The following is a 15,536-nucleotide window of genomic DNA, read 5'->3' on the forward strand; positions in this document are numbered from 1 at the left end:
TGGAGTGGATGGTACCGATGGAGTGGATGGCACGGATGGAGTGGATGGAACAGCTGGAGTGGATGGAACAAACTGAGGGGATGGAACGAACGGAGTGGATGGAACGGATGGAACTTTTGGAGTGGATGGACCAAATGGAGTGGATGGTACAGACAGAGTAGATGGTACGGATGGAGTTGATAATACGGATGGAGTGGAGGGTACGGATGGAGTGGGTGGTACGTATCAAACCAATGATACGGATGGAGTGGATGGTACTTATCTGTATGTCACTTTGTATGGCCTCACCGTCCTGTCCACATGCCTTGTATCAGACGCCTCTACATATAACCACCACATCACACAACTACACTTACTCTGCACTATACATCCATCATTCAACTAGAACACAGCTATACCCCTGATAATTTGGCCTGGCTGTTCACTTACAAATACAACTCCATGAACACCATCATCACACTAATAAAACACAGCTAGCTGAGCACATTCCAGCCTAGTTGTTCACATAGGCGTTCCTCAAGCCTAACGTAACCAGAATCCAGTCTGAACGTCCACCCACCAGACTGCACACATCCAACTGATTTCTTCAGCACCACACCTATCGCTAGAAAGCAGCTGTCATCCAACAACTGCATCAGCTGCACACATATCCGGTGCACCATCGCACCATACAAAACTGTTTTGCTCTACTGACTTGAACTACGGTTCCCAAGGGCGTACAGCCTACCAGCGCTTTGAGGTCATACCAATGATATATAAGGCGCTATATAAATGCCAAGTAACATAACATAACATAAGGTGAGGAGGGAAATTAGGGAAGAGGCACCAAGCACTAATATGGAGGGGCAGGTGGACAGGGGAAGATGTTGTACGTGTGTTACTTCTAAGGTGGTGGGCAGTGTTTCTCATGCTCCTTGATTACAGCTCCAAAACCATGTCGACATTTCTTCCACCTGAAGAGTGGTGTGTTGAAGTATATACAGAGGACTGTTGTTTTCTAAAGATATGGATCAACAGCCTCTTTAAGTGCTTGAAAGATAGCTAGTGGGATTTTGTGTCCCACCGACATAGGTTGTGTGGTTACAGTATTGGTTGAGGAAGATGATGTGGAGGAAGACAGCCTACTACTTGTTAGTCCTGTAGGAGTAATGTCCAGGTAGTCCGCGACTGAGTACAAAGATGTATTCAGTGCATTTCAGTTTTGTAGCTTTCGTTTTTGGTACAGTCCCAACAGTGGTAAAGAACTGCCACAACCTTAATTCTCTCTGGGTGCTAGAGATAGGCACTTCCTCTACCTCATCTTCTTGGTCCTCTCCATTGTCTTTGGAACTACTGTGCTTTTTTTGTTGTGTGGGTCCTCCAACTGGTGGTGGTGGTGGCTCTTGGGGAGGAAGGATGGCAATAGCTAATGCCATTTTTAAGATAAATTGCTGTTTTGCTACTATTCTTCCAAGTGTGTGCTTTCTACTAGATTGTTAATGGATAATGAGTAAGAATAAGTGTAGGAACTGTGCAACGGTACATTTTGAACTTGAAAGTTCCTAGATCAGTAGAAAAAGCAGTTCCGAAGCAAGGACCCGAACATGAAGTTCATGCGCATTCATGGACACATCATCATGCCATGTGGAAGCGCATGGTCACATGGCACTGTCTAGAACCTCCACGATGACGTCAGATGTCCTGGACCTCGACGGAAGCAATAACAGTGGAAAAAGTACAGAAGTGTTAAAAATTAAGCTATTAGGTGGGAGTAGGCAGAGTTTTTAGGTGAAACATAAATTGGACAAAAACTTTGCTATTTTGGGGTAAGTATGATATTAGTAAGTTGTATGAAAACAGCATACACTGGTAAAAACCCATGTAATTCTCTGAAATAAACTTTTTGGTTTAAGTTGTAAACAAAAACCTATAAGATTCACTGAAAAAACTTTGTTAAAGGGGCGTTATGGTTAAGTAAGTTGCACTAATAAAAACCTATGAAATTCAATGAAAAAACATTGTTAGAGGGAAATTATGGTTAAGTTGCACTAATAAAAACCTATCACATTCAGTAGAAAAACTTTGTTAACGGAATGTTATAGTTACAAGTAAAACTGAAAAACCTCAGAAATTCACTGGTTATGGTAAGCTAAGCAACAATAACTCGTTCCACCACTCCGCATTGCTAAGACTAATTCCCAGGACATCAAAGATGACATCACAAATGTCACTGATGACATCACATATCTGGCCCACTTGTTTTTGTTCACTTAAATATCTAGGCCAGATGGTTTTGTTCACTAACAGTCAGAATATTAAAATTAAAAAGGTGCTGTATATGTAGACGTTAACCTTGTCATATGTTCTTGAAGTGCTTTTCTTAGGGTTTGGTCTCAGCTCACGATTCACCTACATGGGGCAAAATGCAGGCCTCAAACACACAATTAATTTGTATACATGAAGATAAACTTTAATGCTATTAACATTTTCTGATGATGCTGTTTCTTTCTTCCTTACTTTAGTTTCCATGTATGTGCCCCTGATTTGTATGCATTGTTGGTCTTCATATTATTGTTTGTACTAGCACAAGTGTGTAGTAAGTCTTGAATTATTAGCTAATTATTACATGTTTAACATTACACAATCACCCCTGACATCATGTAACCAACATTATGAACACAACCCCTTGTAAGAAACAAAAGGGCCATGAGCTGACAAGCCAATCCTGGTTCTCAGTTGACCATAGAACACTTAAGGCCCTAGTACCTAGATCCTTTTATCTATGGAAATCTGTGTAGACTCCTGCTCTGTTGCAAGCTTATAAGACGCCAGCAAAGTAATACAAATCAGCAATTATAGAGGCCAAACAAAACTATCACAACTTAAGAATAGCTAACGTCGCCTCAGATGCGAAGGACATTTTTAAAAACCTAAAGGAACAAGAGGATGTCCTCCCCACCAGCTGACAAACTGGAGATTTGAGACGTTGCCTGATGCAGAGTATTCAAGAGGGCATGTATAATAAACTCTTGGTATTACTGCAGGAATGCAGGAAAGAAAGAAGAACTTACCTGCTAAGCCTATAAGTGAGCTCCAGAAGCCATCTAGATGTCAATTGACTATCCCCCATTTTCATTTTCACCCCATAACAGAGCAGACTTTACAGCAAGTCATTGAGAAATTAAAACCTACTTGGTGTAAAGGCGACTTCTGTGCCTCACTGATTATAAAGACTTGCCCTCCCTACCTCATAAAAGTTATCTGCATATTTGTCAATGATTCACTGGGAAAAGGTTTAGTACCCGACAACCCGAAACAAACTATTGTCACGCCTATCCTTAAGAAAGTCGGACTAGCTAGGGACAATCCTCTAAACTACTACCCCATTTTGAACACACCTTTTCTTCTGAAGATCCTCAACAAGGTGGAATACGGACACAGACTCTCTGAGGTTGCCAATTTTTCACCTTCTGCCATCTCCTGGATAGCCTTGTTTCTGGAGAACATAGTAAGTATAGTCTGTTCTGAAATTGCTGAGGAATCGCCTATTCCGGTCCTTTTTGGGGTATCACAGGGTGCCAGAACATCACCATGTCCCTTTAACATATTTATGATGCAGGTTTTCTTTGAGTTAGAGGGAGAGGGAATAATGTTTTGTAACTACGCGGACGACACACAATGTGTCGTCCCGCTCTCAGGCTGTCACGCGCAGGACGAATTGGAGCTGAAAATAATCTTCACCATTATTGAGAACTGGATGCTTGACAACAATCTGGCCCTCAATAAAAGTAAAACAGAGCTCATGATAGTGGGGAGTTTGGTTGCTCTAAAAAAACTAGATAGTAATTTTGGCATATTTAGGTTAGGAACTGACCTTATCGTTCCAGTACCCAAACTTAAAATTGTGGGTGTCACTCTTGATCAGTCACTAACTATGGAATCTAACGTCTCTAGTGTGTTTACTGCCTCACCGTACTACATCAAATTACTCCACCATCTTAAACCGCTCATCACTCAAGCAAGTGCTCAGACCATCGCTAGAGCCATCACTGGCGCTAAAATGGATTATTGTGGGAGCTTATTAGCTGGTATCAGTAAACGTGACCTAACCGGGATTCAAATCATGCAAAACAGAGCGGTACGAGTAGTACTGGGTCTCTCAAGAAGAGATCACGGAACGAGCACCAGACTGTCCCTCCCTTGGCTGCCAATTGAAATGCGAATATCATATAGGCTTCTCACCATTACCTTCAAGTGCAGACTAGATATCATGCCATACTATTTGCAGGAGTCCATTACCGACAAACCTAATGGTTGGGGTTTGAGGTCTAATGGGCAGAATCTTCTTATTCAGAGCAGATGTAGAACTGCTTAAGCCGAGAAAGGAGCCTTCTTTTCATCTCCTCTTAAAATCTGGAACAAGATACCAAAAGACTTAAGACTCCAGAGGTCCCTATCTGCAATTAAAAGAGGGCCAACACCCATGTAAAGGTTAACACCATTACCCCTGTCTATCCTTTCACTAACTTAACTAATCTGATGCCATAAATGTTATGTGTTATGCGTATTTCCTTCCATCAGCGCCTTTATGCCTGAGGGTCCACAGCGCTGTATACATATGCCGTAACTTAACGTAACATGGGAACTTTGTCTCAAAATTAATTTCACATGTGATGTCATCGGCGATGTCATAAATGACATTTGTGATGTAATTTATGATATCCTGGGTGTTAGTCTTAGCAGTGCACAGTGGTGGCGTGAGTTATGGTTGCTTATCTTACCATAACTGGCAAATTTCTGAGGTTTTTTCGGTTTTACTTGTAACCATAACGACCCTTTAAAAAAGTTTTTTCATTGAATATATATATATATCGTACTTCATGGGATTTGTATCCGGAAATATACTTTTAATTGATTATTGAAGAGCTCACCGAAGTTTACAGTTGCAAGAATAAAAATATATAATAATGTGTTTAAAGGTAAAGCAACATTGAATATCAAACTTTCTTCTGAGAAAGCTGTTGTAGCAAGCAGTTGAAGGAAGGACTGGAAAAGAAGAAGAAGATGTGATGGGAGCTGGCATGGCGTTTGTGTGTTACAGTAAAGCACTGCCAATAGAATAATGGAGTGAAAGGATGAGTGAGGGTGATACTTTTCAAAAAGTAAAAGGGAAAGTGAAGGAAGAATGGTAAAAGTAGAAATTGGTAGAAGAAAGATTCTGGGGGTTTTGGAAGATGAACGAAGCATTGTTGATGGATGGAGAAAAGTATGATGAAGGAATTATAAAAGCATTTGTCATATTCACTTTTTGAGGGGTATATGTGTCCACCTAATGGTAGCATGGATTAACCTTACTAACACCCGAAAATATGCTTGCTAAATAAGCTCAGAAAAATGATATCTACACCGGAGCACCTATCATTGAGGAGTGGGGTTGAATACTATTAAATGTGATGGATGATTCCCATGGATTTCCCATGAGGCGAGGGAGGTACACCACTACCCAAATGTCCCCCTTAGTGGTGGTAAAATGCAGGGGGACCTCATGTGTAGGGTCTCCCCTCTGGGGATAAGTACAATCACCTAGGCTGTAGGCCGTTGGTCAATGTCAACCCCCAACCTCCCCTCCCCCATGCCAAATAACTTTCTTGAAAGCAGATCCATGAATTTCTGTAGCTTAGGAGAAACCACCACAACATTAAGTACTTGGATTATAATGATCACAGGAGACATGAAGATTACTTACTGTGCTAGTACTGGTACCAAGGATGCATGAAGATCAATCCATCAAGAACAACAACAGACTTTGATAATCCCCATAGTGGGACTGGTAACATTCATTGTATAAGAAGAGAAGAAGCACTAAAGACTTCATCAAGCCCAGTTGGGAGATGCAACAGGTGTGAGCTGGAGTTTCGAATCCTGTCGACTGATCAGAGTGAACCACTAGCAGAGGAAGCCAGCAAATGTGTTGAGGGAGTTCTCTATGGGTCCAGCTGGAGCAGACCCGAATGTGATGCAGGAAAGAGAAGCCAAACAGTCCTGGAGAGTACGGAGCCACTGCACTGCTGCAGAAGAGGAAAGAAAAGCCAGAGGAGTCGGAGGGACGTGCCCCAATACAAGGTAATCCATGGCAGCCTGAAGTATGAGAGACTCGGAGTAGACACCGGGGTGGAAGAGCGTCAGGCTTGAGAAGCTCTACGCTGACCCAGTAGTCAGTAAACTACAGGGAAGGGTGATCGGGCTTCAGAGGACTTCCTCATCACAGTTGCCGCAGTAAGCCTACTGAACACTATAAAAGGGTCTGGGACCTGAATGCGAAAATATTGAGCTTCAGAAGAGAACATCCTCATCACAGTAGCCGCAATAAGCCCAACTGACCACCAGAGAAGGGTCTGGGGACTGAACACATGTATGGTGAGTATCAGAGGAAAACTTCCTCATTGCAGTGGCAACAACAAGCCCACTGACCATCAGACAGAAACATATTAAGTATCTAAGGAAAGCATCATCATGGCAGGGGAAGGCAAGAGTCCTATGAGGCCCTGAGAAGGACTTTGCCAATATCAGAAGGGAGTCATTCTTCTTGTTCTGAAAGTTGTAGGAAACTGAAAGTATTTTTGGTTGAGAGATGCCAGAGGAAGGGAGTCTTTCATCCTGGCTTTGGTATTAACTATATTGAAGAGAGTGAGCCACTAGCAGGAGAAGGGATTCATTCTCCTGGTTCCGAACGTTGAAAGAAACTGAAAGTCGTTTTGGTTAAGAGACACCAGTGGAAGGGAGTTATTCCCCCTGGATTTGCTATGAACTATATTAAAGTGAGAGAGCCACTACCAGGAGATGGAAGTCATTCTCCTGGCTATGGAAGTTGAAGAAACATGAAGTATCATTTGATCAAGAAACACCCGCGGAAGGGAGTCATTCCCCTTGGCCTTTGTGTGAACTATATTTGAGCATGTGAACCAATATCAAGAGTAAGGATTCATTTTCATGGTCCTGAAAGTTAACTGTTGTAAGATTTGTTGGAGCCAAAGTAAGGGATCCATTCCTGCTGGTATCCTTTTTGGCAAAGAACATTTCTGGGATTACCACCCATCTGCCAGAGGAAGGGAGTCATTCTCCTGGAGAAGGAACTTTTCTGTTGACTTATTCTTTAGTGACAGTCTAAGGGATAGAAGTAGGTTGTGACACAGGACGGTGGAGTTTGATTTTCAACAGACATTCTGACAGCTCATTTTTGGTATTAATTAACTAATTGTTTGCCAGTTAAACAACAGCACAAATGTACAGTTTTTATTGAATAAACTATATCGCAATTTCAATTAATTTATGTCCAACCAAAAAACAGCATGGACACGTTCTTTGTTGAATATGACCATAACATAGTAGGACTAATTAATTTTCATCCAAAAAAAAGAATGAACATAGTTTGGGATGAATATAGAATGGAAAGTATTTACATTTGATTAAATTAAATAAGTAGTTTTGAATTTTGTATAGTGTTATGTTATCATGAATGTTTTTGTAGGTTTTATAATCAACAAGGCTTTCTTATTATCACTTGCACACTGTTGTTATTGTCTTTAATTAGTGGTGTTATTAGTTTTGATTGTATTAGCACATTGTGGCCAGTTTTAACTGGTTTCTATATGTAAATGTCATAAAATACAGATTTTCCTTTATTGATATGTTTGATGAATCCAACATTTTACAAAGTTTTTTATAAAAATAAATTGTTGATGTAATGTGTTTGTTTTTATCATTTGATTGTACGAAATTAATGGCATTAATTGTTTTAGGTTAAGATTTTCTAAGCAAGATATGAAAAGAATGCTTGCAACCAGAACATAGTGTAAATTCCATAAAATGTATAGTCACACAGAGCACAACTCAAAATGTGTTGTCCCTTCCACTTAGCATTGACGAGTGGGAATGAATACTAATAAAAGGTGCTGTCTACTCAAGCAATGCACTTTTTTTGACTATTCTGCTCTTTATACAGAGCCTTTTTTATATGATCATAGACCTTTTTCCTTGCATATTATTCATGCATGGCCTACAGTATCAGGATTGAAGCAACTAAAAACTGGACGTGGAGAAACTTGTTTGAACTGAACTTTATGATCCCACATTTAAGTGAGTATAACCAGGCCATGATCTTGGCCTATTAGTGCTTGAATAATTGGAAATGCTGTTATAAAAGGGTGGTAAAGACAGGGGTGCTCAGATCACAAAAAACAGAGTCAGATTCAAGGCAAACACAAACATGTGTTACGTTTGGCAGATGGTCTAGGGAAGACAAGCATAACCTCTCTGTGTGGGCTGTTTGTTTGTTTCTTTGAAGTCTGTGATTTGTTGGAAAGCCATAGTAATGTGTTTCGGTCCTTATATGTAACGCTCACCTGATTCTTGCAGAGGCGCCGGTCTTGACTGGGCGACTACCGTATCTTCAAAGGTGATGTGTAGCACCCGGTTGGCTCTTTGGGCTGGACCTCTGTGCACTGTATGCCTGACGTGTAGAGTAAGATATCTGCAGATAGAAAATATGGGTTTAATGAACTGGGGTTATTGGGGTGTCCCTATCTCTTTCCTCTTCTCCTCTCCTGTAGACCCCAAAGGTTAACGCTCTCACCTTAGGTAAGTGAATGCCGAGCTCTCCATCTGCCTCGGGGCAGGGTGCTGTAGCCAGATTCTTCAATGGATAGGAAGCGCAGGCCTCTTGACTTCAGAGGGCTGCTGTCCGTCGTTTACTGCACGAACGGTAAGTTTCGAGTCATTCAAATGTCTTTTTAAAGTCTTTAGTAATGATGTCTCTTGTTTTGCAGGGTTCCGGCGATGGCGGATGACGGGCTGAAGTGAGTTGAAGATGGAGCCCGTGTGATGAATAGAAGCGCCTGGAAGCACGTGAGTAAGTGCTTGTTGCCTGCTTCACGATGCGCTCAAACTGTCTTTTTATTTTGCAGGTACGAGTTCGGAGCGGCTGCAGGGTGCCGGAATACCCACTGGATTAGATGTGGAAAGGAGTAATGGCACGTGAGTATTAAAGTTCCCCAATGTCTTTAAACGCACCTTGTTTTGTCTTTCAGATGCGGATGCAGCGCCGAAGGCCTCCGGAGCGTGCGAAGAGTTGGTAAGCTTTTGTCTTTCAGATGCCGGAATGCAGTATGAAGACCTCCGGAGCGCACGAAGAGTAGGTAAGCCTTTGCCTTTCCGATGCCGGAATGCTAACCTGTTCTTTCTTGTCTTTATAGGTGTTGCTGAAGACTGGATTCAGGATGGTAAGCCTTTGCCTTTCAGATGCCGGAATGCTAACCTGTTCTTTCTTGTCTTTATAGGTGTTGCTGAAGACTGGATTCAGGATGGTAAGCCTTTTTCCTTAGGCCCAGGACTGGATGCAGAAGACACGATGAGCGTCCTGCTGCAGAGGGTGCAGAATAACGCAAAGCAAGATTCATCCACCGGGTGTGGTTTAAATAGCCTCCTGTAGTGCTTAGGTGTCTCCTTCCACAGCCACGCCTAAGTAAGAAAAGAGTTCCTGGTAAGAAAAGAGTTCCTGCCTTCCAGAAGAGTTCCAGTGTTCTAAATCTAGGGAGTGGCTCCAGCCCCACCCAACAGGAAAAGTAGTTCCAAACAGAAGAGGATCAGAGGCTCAACTGGCAGGCAAGTAAGCAGCATGGTCTGCTGCAGGTAAGTCCACCCAAGCATTATGAGCCCGGCGCTTCCAGCGCTGGGACTGGGCATATTTATGAGCCTGGTGCCACTGGCGCCAGGACTGGGTCCAAAAGGTCCCAATTGGGACTGGTTGGCACTCGGAACCTGGGTTATGGATCTGCTTCCTAGGGAGTTGGGAAAACCCTGACCTTTTGGAAGCAGAGATCATGACATTATATCTCTCTTGTAGCCGATTCAGATATTCCTTATCCTCACTTCTCTTCTCCTCCCAGCCCCCCGTGTACTCCTTCCCATCTGCCAGAGCAGATGAGTGTTTTGTTCCTCATGCAGTACACTGTTTTGATTTCAGACAGAGAGAGAGAGAGAAAGGGGAGTGGCAGAGTTGCAGGTTGTTTCACCTTGTAAGGCTTACTCCTACCTTCTCCTGACTAATTTACACCCCTCTAAGAACCATCACCTCATACTACCGACAAGAGGTCACCACAGGCCTAGCCATTAGAACATCCACGTTAACCGAGCCACAGGGCCGGTTCAAAGAATTGAGCCACCCTAGGTAAACTGTCAGATTGGCGCCCCCCACACTCCACTCCAGATCCTAACCATTCTCAACCAACGGTCCTCATTAGATGTGGGAAGTGGAGGACTTGCAGCTGTACGTGCTCCTTGTTAAAGCACATTGGGCCTCATTACGACCCTGGCGGAAATCGGAAAACGATGGCGGAAATGCAATACCGCCATCGAATAGCGCTCGGTGCGACTATGACCCGTCACCGCAAAGTACGAAGCCATTAGCGACACCGTAGTGAACGCCAACGCTAACTGCACCAAGTACGCGCGCGCCATGCCAAACCGTAAATACCACCATGGCGCAAGGGTACGCGAATTCCGACCCTAGCGGACATGTACCTAACGCCATCAAGCATGGCGGAAAGTACCATTCCGCCATGGTGAGAAGTACGGCATCGCGAATCAACCGTAAACGGCCCCACTGAGTGCCTGTACACCGCTCCCTGCCCACAAAGTACAACTCCCCGTAGGTGCAATGAAGTCACAATGCAACCAGTGAAATGTACAAGTCACCCATGCATGCCAACGAACAAAAGATTCACAAGAGGGGCCAATGGGAGCTGCAGGGCACAGATGGCACGAATACAGAAGCCATTCCAATGGACATGACCACAGTCCCCCCCCCGAAACGCACGCAAACACAGGCACCTGTGACCAGCAATATTCCGAAAAGCACAACATTCCACCAGTCCACCTGGCTGACCGGCATCTGTTACACAAAACCCAATCCCCCGCCCCTGAGCATGACAACATTCAAACAGTCATATTGGCAGCCCCCATCCCTGACCTCACTGGGCTCCGTAGGCAAACGCGCCCAGCACAGTACCACGCAACTAAACTCCGAAGCTGGAACCCAATGCAGATCTTCTCACAATACATCGCTCCCCAAATAGGAATATGCCACATCACTCGCAAAGAAGAACGCTACACGGCCCATATCAGAATAGAAATTTAATGCACAACAAAATCACCAAGCCCATACAGCCATTAGTCCATGAACTCCAAAACACATATCACCATTGTGGGCTGCATCCGCAAGGAATGACCAGCTACTACTTGTGAGACGCCCTGTTCCATCATGGTACACAGAGCCACATTCACGTACGAAAAGGCAACATGGAAGCGCACAGAACCGCAGGGCCGTCCCAATGGGGAGGCACTAGTCCAGCTGAAAGGCCGAAATGTTGCTCCGAGCCACTAGTACTGCGTAAGGGCATGTGGCCCATTGGCGATCGTCCCATAAGATCGTAATGCTGCTCCACTGATTAACACGAAGCAGCAGGTGTCGGGAGTAAAAGCCATCTGCAGGAGTGGCATACAGATGGCAGTGGCAAAAGGGGAGGAGATACCTGTCAACCAAAAGAAAAGAAAAAGAACAGAATGGCCATCAGAACTACATTCGAACAACTCACTTCAATGATCACACTAAATCCACAGCCATATGCATGCTAGCCCACTCCAAAGGATCATCACCACCCCAAAACCACTTGTGACTCATAACCATCTATATCGAGGTGTAAACACCATCACAAACAAGTGTACCTGTGCATGCGTCAGTCAAAACAGATTCCATCAGATGGGAATGTTAACGTGCATGGACACAAGTGTCTGAAGGCGTGTCGAGACAGGGAGGGCTCAACAAGGCCAGATAGACGATGGTCCCACTATGGCAGCCCTGCATCACATAGCGCAGGGGAGGCGGATAGATTCCAACAAGCCCTGTACATGGCAAACCCTGTATCAAATCACCTGCCCATGCATCCATTCATCATTCCCTCATCCCGGTATAAAAACGCCTGAATATTTACTCACATAACATTAGAAATTTCCATTGAGTCTGTGCGTCATGCAGCCTGCAAAATCCACAGTGCACCAGCCCGTAATTCAAGTGTTGTGAAGTAACATGTATTTGGGAACGTCCGGCCTCATCGCCCACGTCGCTATTGCGCATCCCAAACTATTCATATCAATCATTGCTTCCTCGCCATGGCCCCTGTCTCAAGGACATTGAACAATAGAACGTTATATTTGCAGTCAGACCTGTGGGCATCTCCTCGCCGCTAGCTGAAAACCGAAAGCGCCGCCCTTCGAATTCCTCATTTGCAACATCACGTCGTAAAGGCATCTGTGGCCGTTTGAAATCACAAATTAATCCATCTAGTGCGGCTGTGTGTGAAAATGGCAACTGCCTTCACCCACTAATGGGACGCCCCGCCCGTCGTTGCAACTCGGTACAGTGATGCATGAGGGCCCACCGTTACTCGAGTACTACATTCCACTGACCCATCACAAGTCTGTTCGCGGCTGCAAAGATTGTATGTGAAACAATGGGACCATAGCCGATTGTACATATCAACAAATGTTACACGGCCATCGGGTACAAATACATGATTGCATTTGCAAGATGCCATTCCTCGATTTGCAGCGTTGTGTGCGGGACGTGCTCGCCCAAAGGGGAGAGCTGCTTGCACAGGTGGAATGAATCACCACAGGTGGAGGCCATACAGCCTGAAACACATGATTTGCACACCCGGTCTCCTCCCACAACCACACCGAAATGCTACCGGCAGGACTCGCGATGTTGGCCCTGGGGGACCTGATAGCACTGCAAGTACTCCAACTCCAAGAAGAAGACGAACACCAACTACAACCGGCCGCACGGAGGAGACGCAGGAGGAGGAGGAGGCCAAGGCAGGGCCAGCAAGGGCCGCCAGCACAGCCACTACCACCACGCAGGCAGCCCGCAATCCCACGCCTCCGAGCACATCCGTTCAACCTCACTGATGAGCAGATCCACACCCTCTACCGTTTGGACCGGGACACCATAGCCGCCATTGTGGACATGACACAGGCTGACCTTGTCAGCATGATAGATAGCCCAACCGCCATCCCACCCCTACTGAAGGTGGTGTCTGTACTACACTTCCTGGCCACAGGCACCTACCAGCACACAGTCGGACAGTTGCATGGCATTTCTCAGCCACTGTTCTCACGGACACTATTGCAAGTGCTCGATGCCCTCCTGCAGCACGCAGACAACTACATCTCTCTACCACGCTCGGAGCAGGAAATTACCAACACAAAAGTGGGATTCCATGCACTTGCCGGCATACCGGGTTGCATTGGTGCCATCGACTGCACCCATGTGGAATTGGTCATCCCACATGCCATGGAGGCCCAGTACCGCAACCGAAAACAATTCCATTCCCTGAATGTACAAATGGTGTGTGACTCCAACAGGATCATTACACATTGTTGTGCCAGATTCCCTGGATCAACCCATGATTCTATGGTCTTGAGGAACTCCACTATACCACGCTACATGGAGCGACACGCAGGGAACAGATCCTGGCTACTCGGTGAGTCTCATTTCATGCATGATGATGTGGGGTATGTGATTCGGCAATGACCTGGCAGGAAGGGGGGGGGGTGTGCGTATGTAGCAATGGCATTCCACATCATACGTTTATCGTCCACATACAGGTGATGCTGGGTATCCACTGAAGAGATGGCTCCTAACACCAGTCCGGAACCCACGTGACCAGCATGAGGAGGACTACAACCATGCCCACTCACGTACCCGTGTAGTCATTGAACAGGCATTCGGCCTACTGAAGACTCGTTTCCGCTGCCTCAGCAGGTCTGGCGGGGCACTCCTGTACCGCCATGAGAAGGTTGCAAAGATGGTCATGGCATGTGTCATGCTCCACAACATGTGTGTACGTAGAAATGTGCCCATGCCCCCTGACGCAGAACTGCTAGCACCTGATGATGGTCATGATGAGGGTGGGGATGTGGCAGCACCTCATGGAGTCTGCGAGGCACCGGAGGGCCATGACATTCGTCAGCATCTCATTGATGCATGCTTCTAGCACTCACGCCTGGTGGCTGATACATGGACACGGGACTCGTGGCACTGTGTGTGTCTGGTACATGCACAATATGGACTGTACGCCTATGATGGCCTAGTACACAAAGATCATTGTCCACACATCTCATTGGTTGATCGTGCACTGTTTATGGCATATGTGATATCATGTTGAACACCCTATCGACCCGCCACCCAAGTGAGCCCAACACACCCCCTCCACCCTCCTACCTCCCCCCCCGAACACCAGTGTCCAAAGATGCTCATTGTCAGTGGGCTGTCGCTATTGCAAGCCCCCTCTGCGGGTATCAGGGGCACCCCTGCCTGTGGAGCGCAGGTTCCTCCCAGATCTACGTTGGGGGCTGCCCTGGACGGAACTTGCAACGGATGATGTCTCTGCCTGCTCACGTCCATGCATGTCCCTAAGGGTTTGTGAGAGCTCAGTGAGCACACGGCGCACTGCGGCAAGTTCGGCACATACGTCTTTGGACGTCGCATGCAGTTCCCCCCTCAGGCTCTCGGTGCTTCTCTCCATTTGGACTCTCAGGCTCTCGGTGCTACTCTCCATTTGTGCCCTTAGTGTCTCTGTACTTCTCTCCATTTCTGCCCTAAGTGTCTCAGTTGATGTTTCTATGTCTGCCTTAGTGCCCCCACATTCATCGGCATGGTCCTTGAGGAGCGTGGCCAGTTGCTGCTGTTGCACGATTAACTGGTCAAGGGACTGTTGCCTCTTCTGGGCCATGGCCATTTGCGGGGGTGTCACAGAGGGGCTGTTGTCCTCATGTTGCCTTGCCACAGGCCTTGTGGGGGATGGCCAGTCGTCGTCTTGTGGGTGCCCCTGCGTGGTATCCTCATGTTGTACGGGATGGGACAGACAGGGGGATTGGGACAGGTCATGGATGGATCTGACTTCGACATCCCCGTCTTCTGTGTCGGAGCATGCTGCCATCAATGGGGTGTCACCTATGGTGCTGCTGCCACCAGAGGCAGTGCGTTCTGTGGCATCCGTTGGGGGGACCTGTGGTGGTGGTGTTGTGGGCATGCTGGCTGCTGGGGTGCCTGTTGATGTACCCTCCTCTGTGCTGCCACCTGATTTGTGCTGCTGCCGTGTCTTGATGCGTGCAGCTGAGGTGGAGGGTCTTTGGCCGTTGGTCTTGGCCCTCTTTGCAGGTGTGCTGGTAGGGGTGTCCTGATGCTCGTCGTTTGGATCGGACCCTGTGGTGGAGTAAAGGAGGGCGAGGGTTATTAATGGGTCTGAGGGTATTGGAATGGCATTGTATCACATCCATTGGGGTGGTACCTGAGTGTGATTTGGGTCGGGGCCTTGGAGGTGCTTTCATTTGTGTGTGGAGTGAGGGTGCAGTTGTTTGGCAGCCTGCAGTTAGGGTGTGCCTGCTGCACGTGTAGTGGTTGTTTTAGGTGTTTTTAATTATTTATGTATTTATTGTGA

The sequence above is a fragment of the Ambystoma mexicanum genome, chromosome 14 (assembly GCF_040938575.1).
Source record: "Ambystoma mexicanum isolate Mex_15411 chromosome 14, UKY_AmexF1_1, whole genome shotgun sequence".
NCBI lineage: Eukaryota > Metazoa > Chordata > Amphibia > Caudata > Ambystomatidae > Ambystoma > Ambystoma mexicanum.